Below are 16,765 nucleotides of genomic sequence, written 5' to 3'. Positions count from 1 at the left end.
CAAATGAATGGGACAAAAATGAACTAATCGAAGCCAGTGTACCCAAAGAAGTGAAGACTGTGTGTTAACGCAAAGTACATGTGAAGCCTGACGTATAATTTGATTCGTCAGTTGTCATTGAGTTATATCGATTAGTTCTTTTTAACATTTTAAATGGCTTGTCTGATGAATAATTGACAAGAAAAAGTTAATAGTACGCTCTCTAAAAATACGGTATAAATACACATTCACTGTACTGGTGCCCCACTCAGTGGCACAGCTGTACGTGTGCGAACTTACAACGCTAGAAACCGAGTTTCGATACCTGTGGCGAGCAGAACACAGATTGTGCAACATTGTAAAGCTTTGTGCTTAACTTAAAACAAACAAACAAACAAACCTGTGGTGGGTAAAAGAGAACTTCGAACACTATACATAGAAAAACTGTTTGCTCAATCAGCACTGTTGTTGGCTTCGTGTGATTCCATTTTAGTTACGTCACACACATGCGCATTAAAATCAAAAGATTAAAGTTTGCGGAAGAAAGGAGCTTACCAACATATCTTCACTCTGATACTTTCAAACAGATGTAGGTGAAAACACCTAGACATATCTATATACGATCAAGTGCAAGTGAAAACATACAGATATTTACATGACCAAATGTAAGTAAAATATATCCATTTATCACCAGAATTTGTCTTAGTAAAGAAAGTAGTAGTAGTTCATCCATAATTTGATGTATAAGTTATTTATACACAGATATGAAATAAACACACATTATTGTTTGTTTTTTTTTTCAATTTCGCTCAAAGATAAACGAGGGCTACCTGCGTTAGCCGTCCCTAATTTAGCAAAGACCAGAGGGAAGGCAGCTAGTCATCACCACCAGCCACCAACTCTTGGGCTACTCTTTTACCAACGAATAGGGGGATTGACTGTAACGTTATAACGCCCCCATGGCTGGAAGGGCGATCATGTTTGGCGCGATGGGGATTCGAACCCGGGGCCCTCAGGTCGAACGCCTTAACCCACCTGGCCATTACGGGCCCTGTTCATGGTACGAATGTTGATTTTACAAAACAAATCACACTATATCAACAACACGGCTATTAATTCAGAGCAGTGTAAGAGATACGGTTGTGTATTCTCACTATATCAACAACACGGCTATTAATTCAGAGCAGTGTAACAGATACGGTTGTGTATTCTCACTATATCAACAACACGGCTATTAATTCAGAGCAGTGTAACAGATACGGTTGTGTATTCTCACTATATCAACAACACGGCTATTAATTCAGAGCAGTGTAACAGATACGGTTGTGTATTCTCACTATATCAACAACACGGATATTAATTCAGAGCAGTGTAACAGATACGGTTGTGTATTCTCACTATATCAACAACACGGCTATTAATTCAGAGCAGTGTAACAGATACGGTTGTGTATTCTCACTATATCAACAACACGGCTATTAATTCAGAGCAGTGTAACAGATACGGTTGTGTATTCTCACTATATCAACAACACGGCTATTAATTCAGAGCAGTGTAACAGATACGGTTGTGTATTCTCACTATATCAACAACACGACTATTAGTTCAGAGCAATTTTTTAAAAAAAAGCGGGTGCATATTCATTGTTTCCACAATGCAATTATCAGTTAAGGGCAATTTGAAAGGTACGGGTGTACATCTAGACTATTTCCACAGAACGACATTTACTTTAGAGGAATGTAAAAGATGGTGTATATTCAGGTATTTCCACGACGCAACAATTAAAAAAAATCGAATACAAAATTACGCTATTTTTCACGAGGTGGCTGTCAGTTCAGAGTTCGTAAAAAAATGCTGGTTTACGTTCACACAGTTTTCAAAATTCCTTCAAATATATCTTCGCACTTTTCCCTCAAGATTGCCTTGAGACAAAACCTTTGTTGTTTTCTTGGAAAGCAGATGTAAGTTCACATAATTACCACAACGGAACGGTAACTTCACATATTATATATGTATAACGCCCGGCATGGCCAGGTGGGTCAAGTCGTTCGACTCGCAATCCGTGGGTCGCGGATTAGAATCCCCCTCGCACCAAACATGCTCGCCCTTTCAGCCGTGGGAGCGTTATAATGTGACGGACAATCCCATTATTCGTTGGTAAAATAGTAACCCAAGAGTTGGCGATTGGTGGTGATGATGACTAGCTGCCTTCCCTCTAGTCTTATACTGCTAAATTAGGGACGGCTAGCGCAGATAGCCCTCGTGTAGCTTTGCGCGAAATTCAAAAACAAACCAAAAACGTCAGGTGTAGTGATATACTAATAAACGAGTCTGACCTATGTAGGCGTGTTTTCAATACTTCTGTTATTTCAAATATGTGGTCCTCTTTTTATCTCAAAATCTCGTGAAGCAAGAGGTACTTTGTAAACTGGTCCACTACGAAAACATGGACACACCTAGATTCCACGTGATATTTTCCTCTACTGGAGTAATAATTACAGGACACGTTAAGTCAGATTAATTATGAACGAGTTATAAAATTCTGATATAAAGATGCTGGAAATCAAAATTTAATAACTGATGAGGGTGTGTCTGGTCTTCTCACCGTCTATAAACTTTCTAGTCCTGTTTACCCTAAAACTAATGGCCTATCATGTCATGCACGCTGAGTTTCATAATGGTGGTGTCGTTTTAAATTGTCTGGATTAACAGGGTGTTGTTTGTTCGTTTGTAATTAAGCACAAATTGGTTGTCTGTGCTCTGCATACCACGGGTATTGAAACCCGGTTTCTAGCGTTGTAAATCTGCAGAATAAAATTAAGGTCATTAAGGCGTCAATTTGTTTTTCTTTGAATCTTTCAAATCCCACTAAACTTGCGCGTAACTTCCAAACGTTATTAAACTTTCACTTTAATTTGTCCATTTTCAAGTTTCTCTTGATAACTAAGTTGTCTAAGCCTTTTCTCTTGATAATTAAGTTGCCTATGCCTTTTCTCTTGATAGCTAAGTTGTCTAAGCCTTTTCTCTTAATAATTAAGTTGTCTAAGCCTTTTCTCTTGATAGCTAAGTTGTCTATGCCTATTCTCTTGATAACTAAGTTGTCTAAGCCTTTTCTCTTGATAATTAAGTTGTCTATGCCTTTTCTCTTGATAGCTAAGTTGTCTAAGCCTTTTATCTTGATAATTAAGTTGTCTAAGCCTTTTCTCTTGATAGCTAAGTTGTCTATGCCTTTTCTCTTGATAGCTAAGTTGTCTAAGCCTTTTCTTACCCATTCATTTTCGCTTTTTTTTCTATTAGGTTTTTCTTGTTTCTCTAGTGTTACTAAATTAATGATAAAACCGTATTAATGCACCGGTTTCATACGACCGTTTTAAAGTTGAGTTCAAGCTAAAAGTATATCTACATTTTGTTATGGTATTTATTTTTAGTGCAAAGCCACACGAGGACTATCTGCATGCCATTTGCTGAGGGAAATCGATTTGTTTGTTTGATTTTGGAATTTCGCGCAAAGCTACACGAGGGCTGTATATACTAATCGTTCTTAATTTAGCAGTATAAAACTAGAAGGAAGGTAGCTAGTCATCACTACCTATTGCCAACTCTTGGGCTACTCTTTTGAGAACGAATAGTGGGATTGATCGTACCTTATAGCGCCCCCACGACTGAAATGGCGAACATGTTTGATGTGACGGGAATTCCAACCCGCGACCCTCAGTTACCTGGCCATGTTGGGCCGAGGGTAACACTGCACAACAAAGTTTTTGTTTCTTGAACACTGTTAAGTGTTCCTTATAGATTTTTGGCTGCTGATCACGAAAATCACATCCAAATTTGCCCATCACGTACCGTTTCATCGAAATCTTCAGTTTCACCAGGACATTACTGCAATGGAAAAACGATATCAGGACAACTGGAATCCGTCAGTGCTTGCTGACTACTGTTGGACACTGCAACGTGATGCACCGGACATTGAATACAAACGAAAATCAGGAGCAAAACACTTTTAATTATGTTGAACTTAATAGTGTATTAGAAACATAAACGCAATTAAATACGTTATTGCCGGTAAACAGTTAACTGTCTATTTCTCAAGAGTTCCTACGTAATGAAGCAAAACCAAAACTATATTTGTGCATACCCACCAGGTACCTGTCACAATCAGCAAAAACTTTTCAAAATATTGTTCTATAGTGTATAATCAAAGTCACTGTTCTTCCACCAGGGACAGCAAACAAAACAAAAACGACCTATTAACACAGCATTGTGAAAATCGTGTTAAAGTTTTATATATTTCTTTTACTACCACGACAGTCGGGCCTGGCACGACCGGGTGCTTAAGGCACTCGACTCGTAATCTGAGGGTTGCGGGTTCGAATCCCCGTTGCACCAAACATGCTCGTCCTGTCAACAGTGGGGGCGTTATAATGTGACGGTCAATCCCACTATTCGTTGGTAAAATAGTAACCCAAGAGTTGGCGATGGATGGTGGTGATGACTAGTTGCCTTCCCTCTAGTCTTACACTGCTAAATTAGGGACGGCTAGCGCAGATAGCCCTCGTGTAGCTTTGCGCGAAATTCAAATAAAACCAAACCAAACAAATATACAACTAAAACGTTTATCGAAGAACTAGTAGGTATTAGATGATCGGGCCCGGCATAGCCAGGTGGTTAAGCGCTTGATTTCGTAATCTGAGACTCGCGAATTCGAATCCGCGTCACACCAAACATGCACGCTTATTCGGCCGTGGGGGCATTATAATGTGACGGTCAATCCCACTATTCGTTGGTAAAAAGAGTAGCCCAAGAACTGGCTGTGGGTGGTGATGACTAGCTGCCTTCCCTCTAGTCTTACACTCCTAATTAGGGACGGCAGATAGCTCTCGTGTAGCTTTGCGCGAAATTCAAAAAACAAACAAAACTCTCTTCATTGGTGCAATCTTATCAGACATTATTTCACAAGGAAAACATCATTACTAAAAGTACAGAGATATATTTTCGTTGAATTAAGATTCGGTTTTGTGGAGTATCATCTATTCAAACGTGTTTTTTTTTTTTTTAACAGTAACGTCCAAATTCTTAGATATTGGACTTTCAGAGTTCTTTATGTGATTATAATTATATAATTTATAATGAGAATTTCTTAGTCATGTGCTTAATTTGGTCAATAGGTCAAACCGTTAGTGTAATTTTAACCTCATATCGCATTTTTGGAACGAATTGTCAGAAGCAGATGATATTTAGGTCTGTAAACTAATGGTTCATAACCCTAAATGTAGATCCAGTTAATGTAATGTAGCTATACAACAGGGTTGAATGCAATTCCAGTTTTGGATTGTTACGCACAATTCCAACCCTAAAATTATGTCTCGTACTTATAACACAGTTAATATAATGTGGCTATACCATAGGGTTTAACGCAAGACCGTTTTTGGATTGTTACACACAATTCTTAACCTAAAAATAGGTCTTACCCACAAGACAGTTAATATAACGTAGCTATACAATAGGGTAACACAGTTAATATAATGTGGCTATACCATAGGGTTTAACGCAAGACCGTTTTTGGATTGTTACACACAATTCTTAACCTAAAAATAGGTCTTACCCACAAGACAGTTAATATAACGTAGCTATACAATAGGGTAACACAGTTAATATAATGTAGCTATACAATAGGGTTTAACTTATTACTATTTTAAATCAAAATCGATCAAGATGTAAACAACAATTTTTTCCATTTTTATGAAATCGTAAAATTTTCAACGAAAACAATAACAAAAGTTATTAAACTTGGACAAGGTAGAATTATTCTTCTCAAAGTAATTGTTATACGAATAGACAAAAAAAATCGCTGAAGATTATAGTTAGCTAGGTAGACAGCTATATTAGTAACAAGCTATCATTCTGACGATCTGGGTTTCATGACAGAAATGTTCTTAAAGTTAATACATGTTCAGAGAAGGAATGTTTACAATTTAAATCTGAGCCTCACCCTAGTGGCACTGTAGCTAGTGTGGGGATTTAGAACGCTAGAAACCAGATTTTGTGTTTATTTGTTTTGAATTTCGCGAAAAGCTACACGAGTGCTATCTGTTCTTGTCGTTCCTAATTTAGCAGTGTAAGACTAGAGGGAAGGCAGCTGGTCACTCACCGCCAACTCTTGGGTTACTCTTTTTATCAACGAATAGTGGGATTGATCGTAACATTATAACGCCCACACGGCTGAAAGGGCGATCATGTTTAGTGTTACGGGGATTCGAATCCGCGACCATCAGTCGAGAGCCTTAACCACCTGGCCATGCCTGGATTTCGTTACCCGTGATGGACACAGCACAGATAGCACATTGTGCAGCTTTGTGCTTAACGGGAAACAAACAAACAATCTGAGCTAACAAGCTTTAAAAACAATAAATGCAAACAACCACGTGAGTAAACCAAGCCTACATTAAAATAAAGTAATCGGTTTTTAGGGTTACTGTTGCAAAATTATTTCTTAATAAACAATATGCAATTTTTAACTATCAAATAACCAAGTTGTTTACGCTACATAATATGGAATTGTTAAAACAAAATATTGGGTGAAATAACCAATTTTTGTTGAAAAATACACAGTGGCTCCAACAGTAATTAGTTGTATTAATAGTAATATTGGCATTTGTTTGTATGCGTGTTTTTTGTGACTCATATATTATCAGGGATCATATAATCAGTTCATACGTGGATCCATAAAACAAAAACACTATATACAAGCAGCATAAGACATTTTTAACCCGATAAAACCAGAGCTAAAACAGCTAACGCAGGAAAAAAAAATCAAACAATTAAAGTTTGCAAATAAACAGTTCCATGTTTATACTTTCATTAGTCCTAGCTCGCCTTAATAACCAGCTTTTTAACAGAATGATAATAAAATATATCAGAATTCAATAGAATGTTCTAGCACATAACAGACACACAGAAGTACAACATGTAACGTTACAATGATCATTTCGATCACGACAGTACTGGTGATTGATAAGAAACTGTATATTGTAGTGTTACACACTGTCTTGAGATTTAGGCTTAGAGCCTAAAAATGTGTTTGGTTTTTTGTTCTTTCAGCAAAAATGGTCGATCTCAAGGTTTAGGCGCAAACTAAATCCTCTCATAATTCTCAAGTGATCACAGAGATTCTATTGTTGATTATTTCTAGTGGTTCTTGTACGTCAGGTCACGTGATGGCTTTTCTGTTTTAAGCCAATATTTGGGTTTCGATTCACCCCTGACCGTCTATTCTTTGAGAAACTATTAGAGACTAGGGGTAAAGAGATGATGTCTACCTAAGCTTCAGAAGATTAACACGAGTGTTGCACGTGCTGGGGAGCACGTTCTTCCAGAAATTTTCCTGAATCTACAAAGGGTTGTTATCCACGCATGGCAGTCTCAGATTTTGAAGTTAAATTATAGGAAAGGCAGCTGGTCTGTAGCATCGTCTTTCAGTTTTTGGGTTTCTCTTGCAGAAGAGCTGGATTTGACTGCCATTTTTATTGCGCAGTTACAACCCGGTGAATGGTTGTTCCGTGTGTGCGCGATAAATGGACACGAACGGCGAATTCTCAGATTAACAGTATGGATTCGCCAACCATTATCTCACATTAAGGCCAACAAGAAGGACAATGGATTTAGATACGTTACAAAAAAAAAGAGAAAAAAACCTAAGTATCCTTTAAAAAGCAATTCCTCCGTTTTTATTAACAGTTTTCAAATACATCCTTCAGAGGGCGCGTATCGAAATTTTATACTAAAAATTGTTATGTTAGCACTAATCTCCTACTTACACTAATTTGTAAGATTCATAAACTCAATGATAAAATGGAACTGACTAAGTTATTAAAAAAACTGAAATGTTTATATTTGCTAATTTTTTGGCAAAATAAATTGAGAAACCTTAAAAAAAAACAGTGGTTTTATTTTTCTTCAGATATTTGAAACGAATTCTGTTCGAATCTCCACCCCTAATTCTCTCTTCTCAAAAGCTCTGCACTGAAATAAGAATATTTCTTGATTGGTCTGTTCTGAATTTCGCGCAAAGTTACACGAGGGCTATCTGTGTTAGCCGTCCCTAATTTAGTAGTGTAAGACTAGAGGGAAGACAGCTAGTCATCACCACCCACCGCCAACTCTTGGACTACTGTTTTACTAACGAATATGGGGTTGACGGCAGGGGCGTAAATCCTGAGGGGATGGAGGTATATATCCCCCCTTCATTTTAGGTGGGGGATATGGTGCATACAATCATCCCCCCTACAGTTTGGTCTGTTGAATTGTTTTATTGCATCACAGGCCTACAAATTGTGTGTTTGTTCTTGTGATTCTCGTGTTCTTACCAATCGAATTACATAATTAGGTCTAGATGTAGGCCTTCTCAGTAGCCGAAATGTACATCTTTAATATAGGCGTGCTTCTAAGCTTTTTAATCTAAGCGATAGTTCGTAAGTATCAGTCAGTAGGCTTAAGTATACATGCAAGTATCGTAGCAACAAGATTACTCTGTGACTGCATGTTTACAGCTTTCAGGTTCACGTAATCAGAGATTAACAATTTACAAATTGAACAGTCCACATAGGTGGTTGTAAAAATCATCCCCCCCTATCGGGCGTAAAAAATCTACGCCCCTGGTTGACGGTAACATTATAAAACCATCACGGCTGAAAGTCTGTCTCTCTAGTTTTGCGCTGCTAAATTACGGACGGCTAGCGCAGATAATCCTTGTGTGTAGCTTTGCGCGAAATTCACAGTAAACAAACAAACAATTCTTTTCTGTGTAAAATGTCCCCATTAAATTAACACAGCTGGTGTGGCAGACACATCAGTATTGCTGACAATTAACAATCCTGCACTCTGTAAACAATATGTTTGTTTGTTTGTTTTTGAATTTCGCGTAAAGCTAATCGAGGGCTATCGGCGCTAGCCGTCCCTAATTTAGCAGTGTAAGACTAGAGGGTAGACAGCTAGTTATCATTACCCGCCACCAACTCTTGGGCTACTCTTTTACCAACTAATAGTGGAATTGACCGTCACATTATAGCGCCCCCACGATTGAAATGGCGAGCATGTTTGGTGGGATTCGAACCCGCGACCCTGAGATTACGAGTGTATATTATAGACAATTTTGCTCCTAGCTAACGACGCCACGTAGTGAGCAAAAAATGTACTTACTTAGGTTGGAATTAGAGTAAGTGTGAGCAACTCTGTTGTTACGTATTTTTGGATATCGGTTGATTTGGTGATCGTAACAATGTAATCCACCATATCTAAGGTAACACTTGAAACAGTGCTTTCCCAAGTGCAACAACGGTTACTAGTGATTACTAATGGGCTGGTTTGTTTGTTTGTTGTGTTTTGTTTTTTTTACCAACAATACAGACACTAGCGTCATCTTACTGATTACTCGATGGCTTTCTATAGTTAGATAACACAGGCGATGCTAACCTCCCAACCGTTAACCAATCAGGGAATTACGTCTCAAGAATGGTTTGTTTGAGATAATTATATAAAAGTAACCGATTTTTAATTCTATGTTTAAGATTATAGCGACATTTTTGTTGACTACTTGGCTTCGTTAGCGGGGGGGGGGGGGAAAAACCCATCAAGAAAACTTCCATGGTAATACAATTGTTACCATATCGATTTCTAAACTGAAACTTGCAGTTAGTCATCTTTAACAATGCCTTCCAATTCCCAAATAACAGGTCTCCATTAAGGGTGTTAAATTAAAAAAAAAATAACTGTTTCCATTTTACATTTTTGCCACCGAGAATGCGCGTGTTTGTGTTTTCTTATAGCAAAGCCACATCGGGCTATCTGCTGAGTCCGCCGAGAGGAATCGAACCCCTGATTTTAGCGTTGTAAGTCCACAGATTTACCGCTGTACCAGCGGGAGAACTTCGCGAAGAATACGAACCACAAAAAATTTATGATAGAATAAAAATGTATACAAAAGTGGATAAAAACACACCCAACGTGTTACAAAAGTGGATAAAAACGCACCCAACGTGTTTGAAGTTGCGACTGTCAATCACTTGAAATATGTTTTCACATTTTACTCTGAGAGCCGTGGGTTCGAGTCGCCGTCCCACCCAACGTGCTCGTCCTTTCAGCCGTGAGAGTGTTACAACGTTTCGATCAATCCCACTATTCGTTGATAAAATAGTAGCCCAAGAGTTGTCGATGGGTGGTGATGACTAGCTGCCTTCCCTCTGTCGTATAGATTTTAGCGTTGTAAGTCCGTAAAATTACCGTTGTCTCGTAAGTGAAGGCACGTTTATTCATGGTATATCGAATACGATTCTTTTATGTCAACTATTAAAGTCCTATTTTATTTCGGGTGGGGAAGGGGTTGTGTGTGTATATATATATTTATATATATTTGTGTGTATGTGTGTGTGTGTATCCAAACTTACTTGATACTATGAGTTTAGGTTTATAAAACTAGTACTGTGGTCAAAAACTTTACTTACTTATTTTTGAATTTTTTGCAAATTCAGTAAATTAACTGGGTTTATCTCCCCCCCCCTCATATAAGAATCCTTTTTTTCCACACTTCACTCGGACTGTTTCTATACGTTTCTATGCGCAATTTTTGTTTAATATTCTTAAAAAGTTTTTCGAGTGTCGTCATATGACTTACCTTCCTTCGCATGTTTTATCCTGTTACTCGGAAAAAAAAATAAGAAAATAGCATCGTAGTTTATTGATTTGTTCTATCAATATATATGTGATATACACTCATTGTGTTCTTTCACTGTGCAATGTATTACTATTTTGCACTCGTTGCACTCTCTTACTGTGCATCACATTACTAATTTGCACTCGTTGCACTCTCACTGTGCAATACATTACTAATGTGCATGCACTCGTTACACTCTCACTCTGCAACACTTTACTAGTTTGCACTCTCTTACTGTGCAACACTTTACTAATTTACACTCGTTGCACTCTCTCACTCTGCAACACTTTACTAGTTGGCACTCTTTTACTGTGCAACACATTACTAATGTGCATGCACTCGTTGCACTCCCTTACTGTGCGATACATTACTAATTTACACTCGTTGCACTCTCTTACTGTACAGTATATTACTAATTTACACTTGTTGCGCTCTCTTACTGTGCAGTATGTTACCAATATACACTCGTTGCACTATCTTCCTGAGCAGTTTATTACAAATATATGCTCGTTGCACTTTCTAATTGTGCAGTATGTTACTAATTTACACTCGTTGCACTCTCTTACCGTGCAGTACAATATTAATATACACTCACTACACTCTCTTACTGTGCAGCATATTATTCAACACGAGTACCTTGTTTATATAACCTCAAACCGAAGAAGTTACGAACAGCGTTTCCCGATTAATCTATTATACCTCGATATTGAGTTCTATAAAAGGTTACTTCTGTCTGGTTGTACGTAATCCTAATGGGAATCAATTCAGAAGTCTTTCTTGATGACGAGAAACTCGCTTGAAATAAAAATGTATCTCAGAACGGCTGGTATGGATATTAACACTTTTACTGACAAGGAGAGAACAACGTTTTGACCTTCCTAGGTCATCTTCAGGTTAAGAAAGAGAGAGTTTGAAAGTGACCGTTGAAGGACACATGTCTTAGGGACGAGAGTATAAACAGGTACGGGACTGTAGGGAGCGTTGCAGGTGTATGTTAGGTTATTAATTAGTATAGGTATAAAGGTATTACATTATATTGGTTTACTTTTGGTTTTATTTTCTGTATAAGGGCGTCTTTGATTTTGTATTTATTTATATTTGTTTCCCTACTTAATATCTGGGTGTTTTCTATGGTTATGTTGCGTTTATGCAATGTTCAAAAACATGTGGTGTTTTTTGTTTTGTTTTTTTAACCTAGTTTCCATTTTTCTACTTGTTTCTCCAATATACAGGTCGTGGCAGTTATCACATTGTATTTTATAAATAATGTTGGTGTGGTGTTTGTCAGTGTAGTTTTTACATAGTATAGACCTCAGTTTTGTGCCTGGTTTTTGAATAAATTTGGTATTAACTGGAATGTCATATTTTGTTACTAATTTTTTGCCAAATGTTGGTTATTTTTTCTCTGATATCAGGAACATATGGTATACAACAGTGTAAGGTTTTGTAGTTTGTTGTATCTGGGTATTTATTATTGTTTGTTTGTTGTTGGTCTAGATGTGTGTGTATATTGTTTTCAACAATTTTTTGAGGACATTTGTTGATGTTGATGAAGTATTGTTTTATTTTGTTGATTTCATTGTTAATTTTATCAGGTGAACATAGTTTTGTGGTTGTGTTTATTTGGTTTATTAGTATGTTGAGTTTTTGTTTTGTTTCATGTGCTGAGTCCCAGTATAATCTAGTATGGGTGATTTTTCTGTAGATTTCTGTTTTGAATTGTGCATCAGTTCTAGTTATCTTGAGGTTAAGAAATGCTGTTTGGTTAGCTTTTCCTGTTCACAGGTGAACTTAATGTTGGGGTGTATCGAGTTAACGTGATTGAAAAACCTAATTGCGTGTTCTGTAGCTGTGAATCCAGCAATTGTTTCATCAACATATCTGTACCAGTATAGTGATGGGTGTAAGGTTGAATTGATCGCTTGTGACTCAATCTGTGTCATGAAAATGTTGGCCAGAACTGGTGACACGGGATTCACCATACTTAGGTCATTTATTTGTAGGTAGTTTTGGTTACTGCTATTAGTACCTTCTCACTACCACCAAAATTAGCTTTATGTTCAATAACCAGCAACGCCCCTACAATCCGGTTCCCATTTATACTCGTCTCTAAGACATGTGTCCGGCAAAGGTCACTTTCAAACTCTCTCCTTCTTAACCTGAAGATGATCTAGGAAGGTCGAAACGTTGTTCTCTCTTTATCAGTAAAAGTGTTAATACCCATACCAGCCGTTCTGAGATACATCAGAAATCTCTATGAGTCAACTTTCTGTGAAGTCACCAGACAAGGACGCTTACAAGGTTACTTACTGGGTTCTGATGATGACAAAACTTTGTCCATACGTTATACATTTGTTACCACGTTAAGCATGTAGTACATTTCTCTTCATTACACATTAATCCTGTCTTCAAACTTTAAGTCACTAATTATACCAAATTGTGCACTTTCTAACGAACTGCGGCTCTATTAATCTCACGAATCGCTTCCAGATGACGTCAGAACCACCTGGACTTTTGCAGAAGGATCAAGTAATTTTTGTTAGAAAACTTTTAGAATATACTGAAATATTCATATAATTGTTTGAAAAGTGTAGGGTCGCAAGAAGACAGAATTGTGTCACTCTGTGACAGGTTCTTGTCTGTCACATTGTTTGAAAAGTGTAGGGTCGCAAGAAGACGGAATTGTGTCACTCTGTGACAGGTTCTTGCCTGTCACATGAGAATTATACCTGTAAAATAGCATGGCATTGGACAAAACTCATTTATATGAGTAAATATATTATTATCCATCTATTCGGATCCATATATTGCTTTTTACAACACTTGGAAAGACCAGATACCAAAAACTGAGCAAAATAATCATTTTCTATGTAAAATACGAAGCTAACTCCACCAGCAATTAGCAGTTCTATTTACAACAGTGACGGTATTTTTATTTAAATTTCTGTGAGTTATATGTTATTGTAACGGAGAAAACAATGCAACCACAGTGTTGGGTACAATTCCATAATATATTCTGCTTAGCTATTTAAAGACTACACAGACTAAACCTGAATATTAAACATCATAACTTAAGCGCCACCTTTATACAAATAGTAATCACATTTTGTTTTCACTTTGTTCAACGTCTGTATAATCACCCATAGTGGCCCAGCATGGCCAAGCCTGTTAAGGCGTGCGACTCGTAATCTGAGGGTCGCGGGTTCGCATCCCCGTCGCGCCAAACATGCTCGCCATTTCAGCCGTGGGAGCATTATAATGTGACGGTCAATCCCACTATTCGTTGGTAAAAGAGTAGCCCAAGAGTTGGCGGTGGGTGGTGATGACTAGCTGCCTTCCCTCTAGTCTTACACTGCTAAATTAGGGACAGCTAGCACAGATAGCCCTCCAGTAGCTTTGTGCGAAATTCAAAAAACAAACAAACATCACCCATAGTTTCAAAACCTAAAAGGCTGAAGTACTTAGATTACTGACCGTTGTAAAACATTTTTAAATTGTTTTGATATCTAATGCGTATGGATTCCTCCTTTAGGTAAGAAAAATTAACACTCGATCCGCATCATAATTTATATTTTTTATTTATATTTATATTTTTTCCCCTTTTGATGTTCCTCGCCACATGAAATTAATCTTTAAAAAAATAGGGGGAGATAGGTGTGTTCTTTCTTTAACAACGCCTACTACTTTCGTTGTTGATTACTTTGTTCTCGTGCCCTGTAGCAACGCTTAACGACTAGGGATGTTGCTCTTATGGCTGTCTAATATTTGTTTCTTAGTTAAACTATTTTTATAGGTTTTATGTGATACATTCACATCATTAGTTTTGGTTTATTTTGCATTTAGTTCCTAATGTAGCAGTGAAAGACTAGATGGAAGGCAGCTAGTCATCACCACCCACCGCCAACTCTTGGGTTACTCTTTTACCAACGAATAGTGGAACTGACCATAACATTATAATGACTCCACGGCTAAAAGGGTAGCATGCTTGGTTCTAAAGTGACAAAATGGATCAGATAGTAAAAAGAGATGTCCTAAGAAACATGAGTTTATACACGTAGACAGATAGAAACGAAACATTTATTACATGAACAGCAGGGTAGAAATTATACAGTGTGAAAATAAAAGAATGTGTCTTGGTTGTGGAGGTATCTGAAGCATAAGGACTTGGGGATACACCGTCTATCAAACCTAGTCACTCTTCGTTTAAATCTAACCTGACTGTGTCCCCTGTTCTATACGTTTTTTTTTAAAAAATTATATATATATATATAAATATATATAAATCTGATTGGGTTGGTAATATAAAAAACTCATATTCTAAGTAGTTCGATGTAATAAGCCGGTAAGAAATTGGGAAGTTTGTTAATATGGATTAATCCAGAGATTTTCCCTTGACTGAGTAAGTCTTCTAGAAAGTTCGAAGATCAAATTAAGAAACCAGAGCCATTGTTATATATATATAATGTAATAAACAAATTACAAATTAACTAAAAGTTGGATATTTACGGAAAATATATCCTGAGTCGCTGTCCATAAGTTAGAACTCTTGATCAAAGGAAAGGCAACCAGTCAGCAACACTCTACAGCTTACACAAACTGATTAACTGTCACTCTTATAACGTATCTACAGCTAAGAGACCAGGGAATATTTTGTGATATCGCACGGACTAGAGCATGGTTCATCAGCTCTAAAATTCAGTGTTCTTCCACAGGGTCAACCCGCACCCAAAACTGGATATAAAAGAATGATTTAAATACGTCCGAGTTTTACCGGCATAGTTAAGCCTATTTTATGTCACATTACTTAATAGTGTTTTACCTTACGCTTTATCAATGTTATTATTTGCAATTAGATTCATGTGGTGATACGTAATCTACACGTTACAAGCCACAACTATTGAAAATACTAGTTTCAATTTTATTATAACCAAGAAAAAAACATGTTTAACTTGCACACACGCGAAACAAAAATAAGTTTAAATTGGAATAATATAAAGGTTTCCCGTTTTGAATTTAATAACCTCGAAAGTTGGGGTGGGGGGTAAATAAAAATTTATAATTAAAAATCCCGGTTTCTTATTGACAGTTTAATACAAACATACAAATAAACGTGAAGTATTTCAAACACAGTTAATTGAAAGTGTGAATGTTTACGGATTGTTCGGACAACGCTTTGGTTCTACAGATTTTGTGTTCATAGTTTGGTTCTCTGCAGTGAGCAGAACACGTTAGTTTAGTTCTCTGCAGTGAGCAGAACACGTGTGATCTATTTTGTAGCTGTACGCTAAAAAATAAACAACAAATTCTGCCTGCCAACGATGTGTGTGTGTGCACATTGCTTTCGTATGTTTGGAAAACTGTTCGGAAACAAACTAGGCCTGAACAATTGTCGAGCCATCTTATGGCAAGGCGCTGAGGGCAGTTTGACAACAAAACTTTGTTAAACTGTCTTTACTGTTAATTAACAGGAGCTGTAGATGTTAGTTTGGAGTTTTCAAAATGAACAGCAAATTTCGCTGAGCAAGATGAACGGCTAGGCCATAGCTTCTATGATTCAGGAACAACAGTTACTGATATTGAACTGTCGTCTCAAAAGAAGGGAGCTAGCCTACAGGCTAGCATACAGGTGTCATACTTACAACGCACCAACAGATAAAAGCGCAGAATGTGTTCGATAGCATCGCGTCTCGAACTTGAAACTTCTGATATGCAGCCTGACCCTCCTTACATGTCAAATGTTGATGATACTATAGTAGGATAAGTGAGAAATCCAATAAGGCTAGAAACTTGTTTTTTTTTTTAATTTCGCGCAAAGCTACTCGAGGGCTATCTGTGCTAGCCGTCCCTAATTTAGTAATGTAAGACTAGAGGGAAGGCAGCTAGTCATCACCACCCACCGCCAACTCTTGGGCTACTCTTTTACAAACGAATAGTGGGATTGACCATCATATTATAACGCCCCAACGGCTGAAACTTATCAACTTCGTTAGAACCAATAGACAGGATTGTGGTTTTAGGGAAATATATAAATAAAACCTCTAAAGTTGATCGAAATATTCAACAAAATGGACATTATAT

Source organism: Tachypleus tridentatus, chromosome 10 (genome assembly GCF_004210375.1).
Source record: "Tachypleus tridentatus isolate NWPU-2018 chromosome 10, ASM421037v1, whole genome shotgun sequence".
Taxonomy (NCBI): domain Eukaryota; kingdom Metazoa; phylum Arthropoda; class Merostomata; order Xiphosura; family Limulidae; genus Tachypleus; species Tachypleus tridentatus.
Note: the sequence above shows the minus strand (reverse complement) of the source record.